The 10024-nt window shown below is 34.4% G+C and overlaps 1 pseudogene; it reads left to right on the top strand.

Moving 5' to 3' along the window:
- The first annotated feature begins 1175 nt into the window (after window positions 1-1175).
- LOC132000095 (heterogeneous nuclear ribonucleoprotein H3-like) lies at window positions 1176-2993 on the top strand (annotated as a pseudogene).
- Window positions 2994-10024: the final 7031 nt, after the last annotated feature.

The raw sequence follows: 10024 nt of genomic DNA, 5'->3' as shown, positions 1-10024 counted from the left end.
AGTTGGAGTGGCCATGGAAATTTCTTAAAATAAGGCAACAAATTTTGCCACATGAGTTGGCTCTTACTTTCATGGAAAATGTCTCTATAGCATATTTGGTAACATTTTATCTGCAGTAGAACTGTATTGAAATTTGGAGTCAGTCCTCTCAAACACTGCTTTATCAACTGTTTATGTAATATTCTAAATTTTCTTGTCTTTTTAACAGTCTTCTCAGCATCTTCACCAAGAGTATAAACCCTCTTAAAAAAACACTTACCATGTTCATCTATAAGAAGCAATTCCCCAACCATTGAAGTTTTATTGCAATATTGCAACAATTAAGTTATATCTTCAAGCACCACTTTTAATTCTAGTTCTGTTGTCATTTACACTACATCTGCAGTGAATTCCTTCATTAAAGTTCTGAATTTCAGTTTTAAAAAAATGTAGTGAAGCACAATAAAATGAAATGCAATAAAGTGAAGAATGCCTACATTAAAGTAAATGAAATAAAGAGTAAAAAAGAAATAGAGATTCATTCTTCTACACATAGCTGACCAATTTTCCCAGCACCATTTATTGAAGAAACTGTCTTTTATCTATAACTATATAACTTTTATCTATAACTATATAACTATATAGTTTTTCCTGCTTTGAGAAAGATTACTTGACCATAGAGTGAAGGTCCAAATATGGGCTCTCTATTTTGTTCCACAGGTCTATGTGTCTGTTTTTGTGCCAGTACCATGCTGTCTTGGAGAACACAGCTTTGTAGTAAAGCTTGAAATCAAGCAACATGATAACCCAGTTTTGTTTTTCTTTTTTCAAAATTTCCTTAGCAATTCGGGGTCTCTTCTGGTTCCATACAAATTTTAGGATCACTTGTTCCAGCTCTTTGAAAAATGCCAATGGAATTTTGATCAGGATGGCATTGAAAGTACAGATTGCTCTAGGCAGTATAGACATTTTAACAATGTTTATTCTTCCAATCCACGAGCATGGAATGCTCTTCCATCTTTTTGTGTTTTCTCCAATTTCTTTCATAAGTGTTCTGTAGTTCCTCCTTCTTTCAAGATATGTCTCCAAAGGCAAAGGAAACAAAAGCAGAACTGAACTTTTGCAACTTCGTCAAGATCAAAATTTTCTGTACAGCAAAGAAAACAGTCAACAACCACAAAAAAGCAACCCAGGGAATGGGAGAAGATGTTTGCAAATGGCACTACAGTCAAAGGGATGGTATTCAAGATCTGTAAAGAACTACTCAAACTCAACACACACAAAACAGATAATCATGTCAAAAAATGGACAGAAGACATGAACAAACACTTCTCCAATGAAGACATACAAATGGCTAACAGACGCATGAAAAAATGTTCATCATTACTATCCATCAGGGATATTCAAATCAAAACCACATTGAGATACCACCTTATGCCAGTTAGAATGGCCAAAATTAACAAGACACTAAACAACATGTGTTGGAGAGGACGTGGAGAAAGGGGAACTCTCTTACACTCTTAGTGGGAATGCAAATTGGTGCAGCCACTTTGGAAAACAGTGTGGCAATTCCTTAAGAAATTAAAAACAGAGCTACCCTATGACCCTGCAATTGCACTACTGGGCATTTACCCCAAAGATATAGTTAAAAGAAGGGCCATCTGTACCCCAATGTTTGTAGCAGCAATGGCCATAGTCACCAAAGTGTGGAAAGAACCAAGATACCCTTCAATGGACAAAGTGGATGAATGAATAAAGAAGACATGGTCCATATATACAATGGAGTAATATGCCTCCATCAGAAAGGATGAATACCCAACTTTTATATCAAAATGGATGGGACTGGAAGAGATTATGCTGAGTGAAATAAGTCAAGCAGAGAGAGTCAAGTATCATAGGGTTTCATTTACTTGTAGAGCATAAGGAATAACATGGAGTACATTGGGAGATGGAGAGATGTGAGATGGGGGAAATCAGAGGGGAGACAAACCATGAGAGACTGTGGACTCTGAGAAACAAACTGAGGGTTTTGGAGGGAGGGAGAGTGGGGGGATGGGTAAGCCTGGTGGTGGGTATTATGGAGGGCACATATTGCATGGAGCACTGGGTTTGGTGCAAAACAGAGAAGTAGTTTGGTTCTTTCAATGGTTGGAAATCGTGCCAAAAGGGATAACACTGACAATGGACTACCAGGGGAGAGCACGTGGGAGATCTTTGTGTGGTTTGTTTCAAAGAAGATAGCAGAAAATGCTCTGGGAAAGTAAGGAAAGAATAGGACACAGGTATATTGAGCTCTTCCGAAGTAGCAGGAGTGAAATCAAAGGATTTTATGATCCACCAAGAATATTACTGGGCCAGCGACTGGGACAATATGGAACAATATGGGAGGAAGAGGGGGTTATTATGGAGCTAGACATAGTAGTTACGGAGGTTTTGATGACTATGCTGGCTATAATAATTATGGCTATGGAAATGATGGCTTTGATGACAGAATGAGAGATGGAAGAGCTATGGGAGGACATGGCTATGGTGGAGCTGGTGATGCATGTTCAGGTTATGGTGGCCATTTTGTACATATGAGAGGATTACCTTTGAAAATGACATTGCTAATTTCTTCTCACCACTGAATCCAATATGAGTGCATATTGATATTGGAACTGATGGTAGTGCAACAGGAGAGACAGATGCAGAATTTGTGATACATGCAGATGCTGTAGCTGCCATGTCTAAAGATAAGAATAACATGCAACCTCTCTACATGAATTCTACTTCTTGAATTCTACTCTTGGAGGTGGTTCTGGAATAGGAGTTTCTGGAATGAGAGGCTACAGCAAAGACAGAATGGATAATCAGGGATGTTATGGATCTTTTGGAAGAATGGTAATGGTAACAATTATAATGGAGAATATGGTACTCTTGATGGCTTGGGTTGTTATGGCCATGGTGGTAGAGGCAATGGTAGTTACTATGGACAAGGGGGCATGAGTGGAGTTGGATGGCGTAGCATGTATTAAAGCATAACCACAAACATTAAAGTCCAGACAATAGTGTCTGGTCTACTAGAATTTTTTTTAAAGACTTTATTTATTTATTTGACAAAGAGAGATCACAAGTAGGCAGAGAGCTGGGCAGAGAGCTGGGCAGAGAGCCTGATGTTGGTGGGCCTCGATCCCAGCACCCTGGAATCATGACCTAAGCCAAAGGCAGAGGTTTTAACCCACTGAGCCACTCAGATGCCCCACTACTAGACTTTCTTAAAGATTTAATTTCTTTTGTATTTAAGAACTTTATAATGACTGAAGGAATGTGTTTTCAAAATATTATTTGGTAAAACAACAGATTGTGATGGAAAAATCTGTTTTCTATAGGGTTTTTGTGTTGCATACTTTGACCTAAAAATACATTTTTATTAGAAAAAAAAAAGAAAAGAAATAGAGAAAATCAACCCAACTGAAGTTTGTTCTTTGACATGACCAAAAAGTTGAGACCTTTAATTAGACTCACCATGAAAAAGAGAAACATGACTCAAATTACATAAATTTGGATTGAAAGAGTGGCATCATTACTTTATGTGAATTAAAAAGTAAAAAAAAAAAAAAAAGACTGAGACAATACTATGAACAGTTGTAGCCCTCAAAAGTAAATAACATAGATGAAATTAACACATTCTTTAAAAAAACAAACCACCAGAACAGACCCAAGAAGAAATACGAAGTTTGAGAAGACTTCTAACAAGAAAGGAGAATTGAATTGTAGACCAAAACTTTCCACAAAGAAAAGCTATCTCTGATGACTTCATTTGTAAATTCTACCAAACATAGAATCAACAGCTACTTCATAACTAGTTCAAAAACACAGAAGGATACACTTCCTAATACATCTATGAGGCCAATATTACTTAAAAAAGTGAGCAAATTTCAGATAAATATCCCTATGAGTATAGATTCAAAAACTTTCAGCAAAATTTTAGAAAACCAGCAACATGAAAAGGATTATGTTTCATGACCAATAGGATTTTTGCCAGCAATGCAAAAATAGGTAATAGATTAATGTCATAAAATCAATTTGTGGAATATACCACATTAATGGAATAAATGATAACACATGATTATTTTTATGCAAAAGAATGCACTTGACAGAAATATAATACCTTTCATAATAAAAATTAGAATTAAAGTGAACTTTGTCAGTAAGATAGAGATCATCTATGAAAAGCTCTTAGCCAACATACCTAATGGTGAAAGATTGAGAGTTTCCCTTCTAATACCTGGAATACAACAACATCTACTGCCACAACTTCTAATCAAGATTGTATTGGAAGTTCTAGTCTGGAAAATAGAGCAAACCAAATGAAGAGAAAGCATCCAGATTCCAAAGAATAAAATAAAAACTATACTTTCAGATGACATGACTTCATATATAGAGAAATCCTAAAGAATCTACAAGAGACTATGAGAGCTAATAAAGTTCAGTATGATTGCAGGATAAAATACCAATATACAAAAATCACTTGTATTTTTTTTTGCACTGGAAATGAACATTCAAAATTGTAGTTATTTCAATCATTCCATTTATAGTAGTATCAAACAATAAGATACTTGGGATAAATGTAACAAAGGAAATGCAAGATGTTTATGCTGAAAACTAGAACATGCTGAAAGAAATTAAAGACCTATATAAGTGGAAAGAAGTCCCATGTTCATGGACTAGAAGACTTAATAGAGTGAGGATGGCAATAATCCCCATCTTGATCTACAAATACAGAAGACTATTGCTAAGCCATCAAAAAGAATGAAATCTTGGAGAGCCTAAGTGGCTCAGTGGTTAAGCCTCTGCCCTCAGCTGAGGTCATGATCTCAGGGCCCTGGGATCAAACCCCACATCTAGCTCTCTGTTCAGCAGGGGGCCTGCTTCCCCTCCCCCCCCCCCCCTGCCTGCCTCTCTGCCTACTTGTGATCTCTCTCTCTGTCAAATAAGTAAATAAAATCTTAAAAAAAAAGAATGAAATCTTGCCATTTGCAATGATGTGGATGGAACTAGGGAGAAAGTGTTATACATCAGTCAAAGAAAAAAAAAACACCATATTATTTCAGTCATATGTGGAATTTAAGAAACAAAACATGAACATAGGGAATGGGAAGGAAAAGTAAATTAATACAAAAACAGAGAAGGGGGCAAACCATAAGAGACTCTTAACTATAGGGAACATACTGAGGGTTGCTGGATGGGAGGTGGGTGGGGGGATGGGATAACTGCCTGACAACATTAAGGAGGGCACTTGAAGAAATGAGCACTGGGTGTTGTATGCAACTGAATCACTGAATTCGATCTCTGGAACTAATAATACAGTATATATTAATTAAATTGACCTTAAATAAAACATTTTAAAAAATAAGTAGGGTGTCTATGAAGATAATAGATTTAATCTGGTAAAGCTTTTTAGAAAATAGTATGGGACAATCAAATGGAGATGTTTCATAGGAAACTAGCTATAGGTTCGCCTGAATAAAGGAAAGGGAGAAGAGCACATTGCTAGTAACTTGTGGATTCTTGTAATGTAATTTCTGACTCTGTATCTAGTCTCTACCACTATTAATTTAATCAGATTGGGCCTTTATTTCTCTTCTTCATCATATAGATAAAAATAATACCTAAGTTAAACAGTTGAGTATTATATGTAAAATAGCTTAAAGGATAATAAAGTAGGACCAACTGCTAGCTCTTGTTTGTGGAGCTTCCAGAACTTAAAAAGGATATGAGAAGGGGAAGTGTATTTTGTTGTCATCACTATTCAATTAGTTGAGATTTTAGGAATGCATAGAATTACATAAGAAGAAAATGTGTAAGGAGAACCAAGGTGAAACCTGAGGAAATTTATTATGGTTTTAATTTGTTTTCAGTTAATTTTGGTTTTAATCTGATTAATGATATAAATTGGGGCTTCATTTAGATTTCAGCAGTATTGGATTAAAATTATATTTGTTTCTCTATTTGGCCAAATAAAAGAAGATGTAATTTGACAGTAAAAGCAATTTTATAGTTGTTATTCTAGAAGGGTGGTTACGACATGGGAAAAAGTTCTGATTTTAATATCCAAAAGTAGGTACTGAATTTGAAAAAAAAATGCTTTGGAAGATTTTTAATAGATGAGATATGGCTGACTAAGGAAAAGATGAAATCAAAGATGACTATCCAATAGCTTGGTGAGCTAGGAATATAATGATGATATTGACAGTGATAGGAACACAGAGAAGACAGAGAAAATAATGAGCTTGGCTATAGATATGTAAAGTTTTAAGTAGCAGCAGGATATTCAAGTAGAGATATCTTGCAGACAGCCAAAAATGGGGGCTTAGAGAGCATATAGAGATTAACTTTCTTTTGCAGATTTGTATGTGTTACTTTCATCTTTAAATTTTATTTCCCTTGGAGATTTGGCCATGTGATTTCTTTCCTATTACTTTCTATTACTTCATATAATACATATCTAGATATATTTTAAGTTGCCTTATTTTTAGTAAAATACCATTATTTTCTCATATATCTTTCGAAACACTAAGAGGCTTTTTATTAATTTTTTCTATTTATTTTAAAACACTTATGATACTGTTAATATTTAGCAAAAATTTTTAGGTCTACAGACATGCATGTGTGTGCACATGCACGCGTGCACACACACACACACAAACACACACACACATCTAGTTCAGCAGAGTTTCCATGTTTTCAGTTATTTGTCAAGAACTTTCCCATACGTTCTCATATATTTTTGACATTGTTTCTTTGGCTATATTGATTTGTGTAAGTGTTTTAATTTGTGGTATTATTTCAAATGTTCTAGAGGGTAAGGAGGCCACTGTCAAGCACAGGATGATGACTAACATCCTTCAAGAATGTCATCAATTTAAATAAAGTTCATAATTTTCTATAGTTCCAAAACCTCTTATAGTTCACAATAATTTAAGGTGACCTCTACACAAAAGTGTGGACACAGAATCTAAAATTACATTTTATAAGAATAGAATAGGGGCGCCTGGGTGGCTCAGTGGGTTGGGCTGCTGCCTTCAACTAAGGTCATGATCCCAGGGTCTTGGGATCGAGCCCCACATTGGGCTCTCTGTTCAGTGGAGAGCCTGCTTCCCCCCTCCTCTCTCTCTACCTGCCTCTCTGCCTATTTGTGATCTCTCTCTGTAAATAAATAAAATCCTTTAAAAAAAAAAAAAGAATAGAATAGAAATCTGAGGCACTAAACATGCAAGTAGAGATTGTATCAAAATAGAAATGGATATTAAGAAAATTGGCTGCATTAAAAGGAAAATTCAATAATTGCTTAGTGTATCATTATTTATAAGCCTCTGCAAAGTTTTCAGGGCAGAGATAATCAGCCTTTCTGTTCATCCATTCATATCAAAAGGAAGATAATTAATCTGGTGCATCATTTTACAGGGCTTTGGACCATATTTATTAGCTGGCTTTTTCCTTTCCTTTAAGTTATCCAAAGGATATATAAATCTTTTCATTCTAAGAAAACTGTTATGTCCAAGTTAAATCATAATTTTCTATTCAGAAATATGATCTTTTGTTCATTATATCTCCAGTTCTTTAATATTATATATCATGAAGACATGTAATATTTATATCAGAAGTTTGTTTTTGTTTTTGTTTTTAAATATCCACAGCTTTCTTCAGGAGCAACCACTAGATGTTAAACAATGTATGCCAAGAACCTACTACAAACAAAGAAAAACTGATAGCTGAAACAAATTGCTAAGGGTTACTTACTTTGGTGTGAAACGCAGGTAATGATTTCTATCTTGAAGAGTGTTTGCCTATTTACGTCATGGGGCGGGGGGAAAGCTGCATTTAATACCAGCTAAAACTCATCATGATCCCAGGTTTTCAAACCGGAGGGCCTGGTTTCAAAGAATAATGCAAGTAAGTTTTTCATGAGGATTTCACATATACTTCTATTTGTTCTCTACTGCAGTAATGATACTGTTACTCAGCAATGTTTTGATGGTTTTATCTTCTGATCATATACCTTTTTCCCTTGCAAAGACAACATTGTGTTTTCTTTGTCACTGGTTGATGTACTTGTATTAAGCAAAGCAGACACCACTTTTCATATAAGATAAAATTTTGAGGTGAAGAATTGCCCAGGATTCTTCTGAGTCATCAGTTACCACCTGACTATAATATCATCTTGAACCTGGATATCATTGGGACTTCAGACATTTTAAGGACTCATGAACGTTTTAAATAGAAATAAACTCTGATCTCAAAAACAAGTTTAAAAATATTCCAGGTAAAGACATTCAACAATATAGTGATAGTATAGTGGTGGAGGTTGCACAGGTGTTTCCATTCACTAAATCAAATAAAACTATACATGTCAGGTCTGTACATTTCATGCTATGTAAATTCTACTTCAATAACAATAATAAAAATATTTAAAAATTTTTGTGTGGCTTACATGCCCCATCAATGGAATTTTCAGCATGATATTTTGTTTTTTAGATTCATTTTCTCTTAGCTCTTTTAAAATAAATTTTGCATTCTATATTTATCATTGAAAAGGTTGGCCTGATAAATGCTATTTCTTATGTGATATGAAAATGATTACACCAAGAAGTACAGTGTAACATATTTAAAAAGACCAACAGTAAGCCTTGCCAAAACATAATGTTTATAGAATTAAAAAAATACTACTAACATCTCATGATTATTTACTAAGTATACTCTGTAAGGAAGATATTCAGATGATTTTGTTATACTTGAATTATTTACCTAGCTGATGTAAAATGCCTTTGAATAAGGTTGCAAATCAGGACTCAGACAATGTTCAGAAAGCACAAATATAGGAACTTACTATGTTCAATAATTTTAGTTGTAGTACCAGTTATAAACAAAATATACTTTCTGTATAATATAAAGATCTAATAAAATGATAAAAGGATAAGAAAAATAGTTTGGTTTAGAAATTTAAAAATATAATTGTTTAACATATTTATTATCATTTGCTATATGATAGGCACTACTTAAAACATTAGGGACATGGTAATTTTTAAAAGTTTAAAAATTATTATCACCATCATGAAATAGAAATATGTTAATCATGTAGACTATGAAGGAAAAAGAAGTGGATTAAGGGGGGATACAAAAGCGATGGAAAGTGATGCTCTAAAGAGAACGGTTGGGAAAGGAGATAATATTGAACAGAGGTCTGAATAAGGAGAGAAAAATATAGTAAATATTTGGCAAAGATGGTTTCCACCAGAGGGAATGTAAGACAGTAGACTGAGACTATATTCTCTGAATAGTTTAAATTCCAAATTCTGTCAAAGTATTATATGACCAAAACAAAAAACAAAAAACCCTTTGCTATCGATATATTTCTTGATGCATTACATTTTAAAATATAATCCATGTAGCAAATTGACTGTAACTACTAATATATCTAGAGTCTTATTATTTTTTCTCACTTTCACTTTTATCATCACTGGTTATACAGACATCATCTAGCATCTACATTAGTGCAATAGTCAACTGACTAGTATCCCTTTGTCCCCTATTTTCAACATAGGGGCTGTGGTATTCCACATTTATTCCATATGTGGTATTCCACCTCATTTAGAAATGAGATAAAACCGTAATAATTCTTGCATTCAAAATCATTCAGTTTCTCTCCATTGCTCCCAGTAAAAGGCAAAGCTCTGGCAATGGTCTTCAATGATCCATGTGGTCTGGCCCACTATTCTTCCCTCTAATTCAGTAGTGCCTTTCCAACTCTTTAAGGGATAAAAACACCAGACTTGTTCCTAATTTAGAGACTTTATACTGGCTTTTTGTTGTGCTTGGAACATTTCCCTCTGAGGTATCTATTGGATATTTATTTATTTATTTATAGTATTGACCCAAATTTTACCTTTTTCTCTACCCAACCAAGCATTTTCATCCCTCTTACTTAGCTCCATTTTATCCCCAAACATTTGTCATTGTCTAAGTACTACACAATTTATGTTTTATTTTTTTAATGTGTCTCCCT

The sequence above is a fragment of the Mustela nigripes genome, chromosome 1, assembly GCF_022355385.1.
Source record: "Mustela nigripes isolate SB6536 chromosome 1, MUSNIG.SB6536, whole genome shotgun sequence".
In the NCBI taxonomy this organism is placed as follows: domain Eukaryota; kingdom Metazoa; phylum Chordata; class Mammalia; order Carnivora; family Mustelidae; genus Mustela; species Mustela nigripes.
The sequence above is the reverse complement of the archived record's forward strand: the minus strand, read 5'-3'. Positions and strand labels throughout refer to the sequence as shown.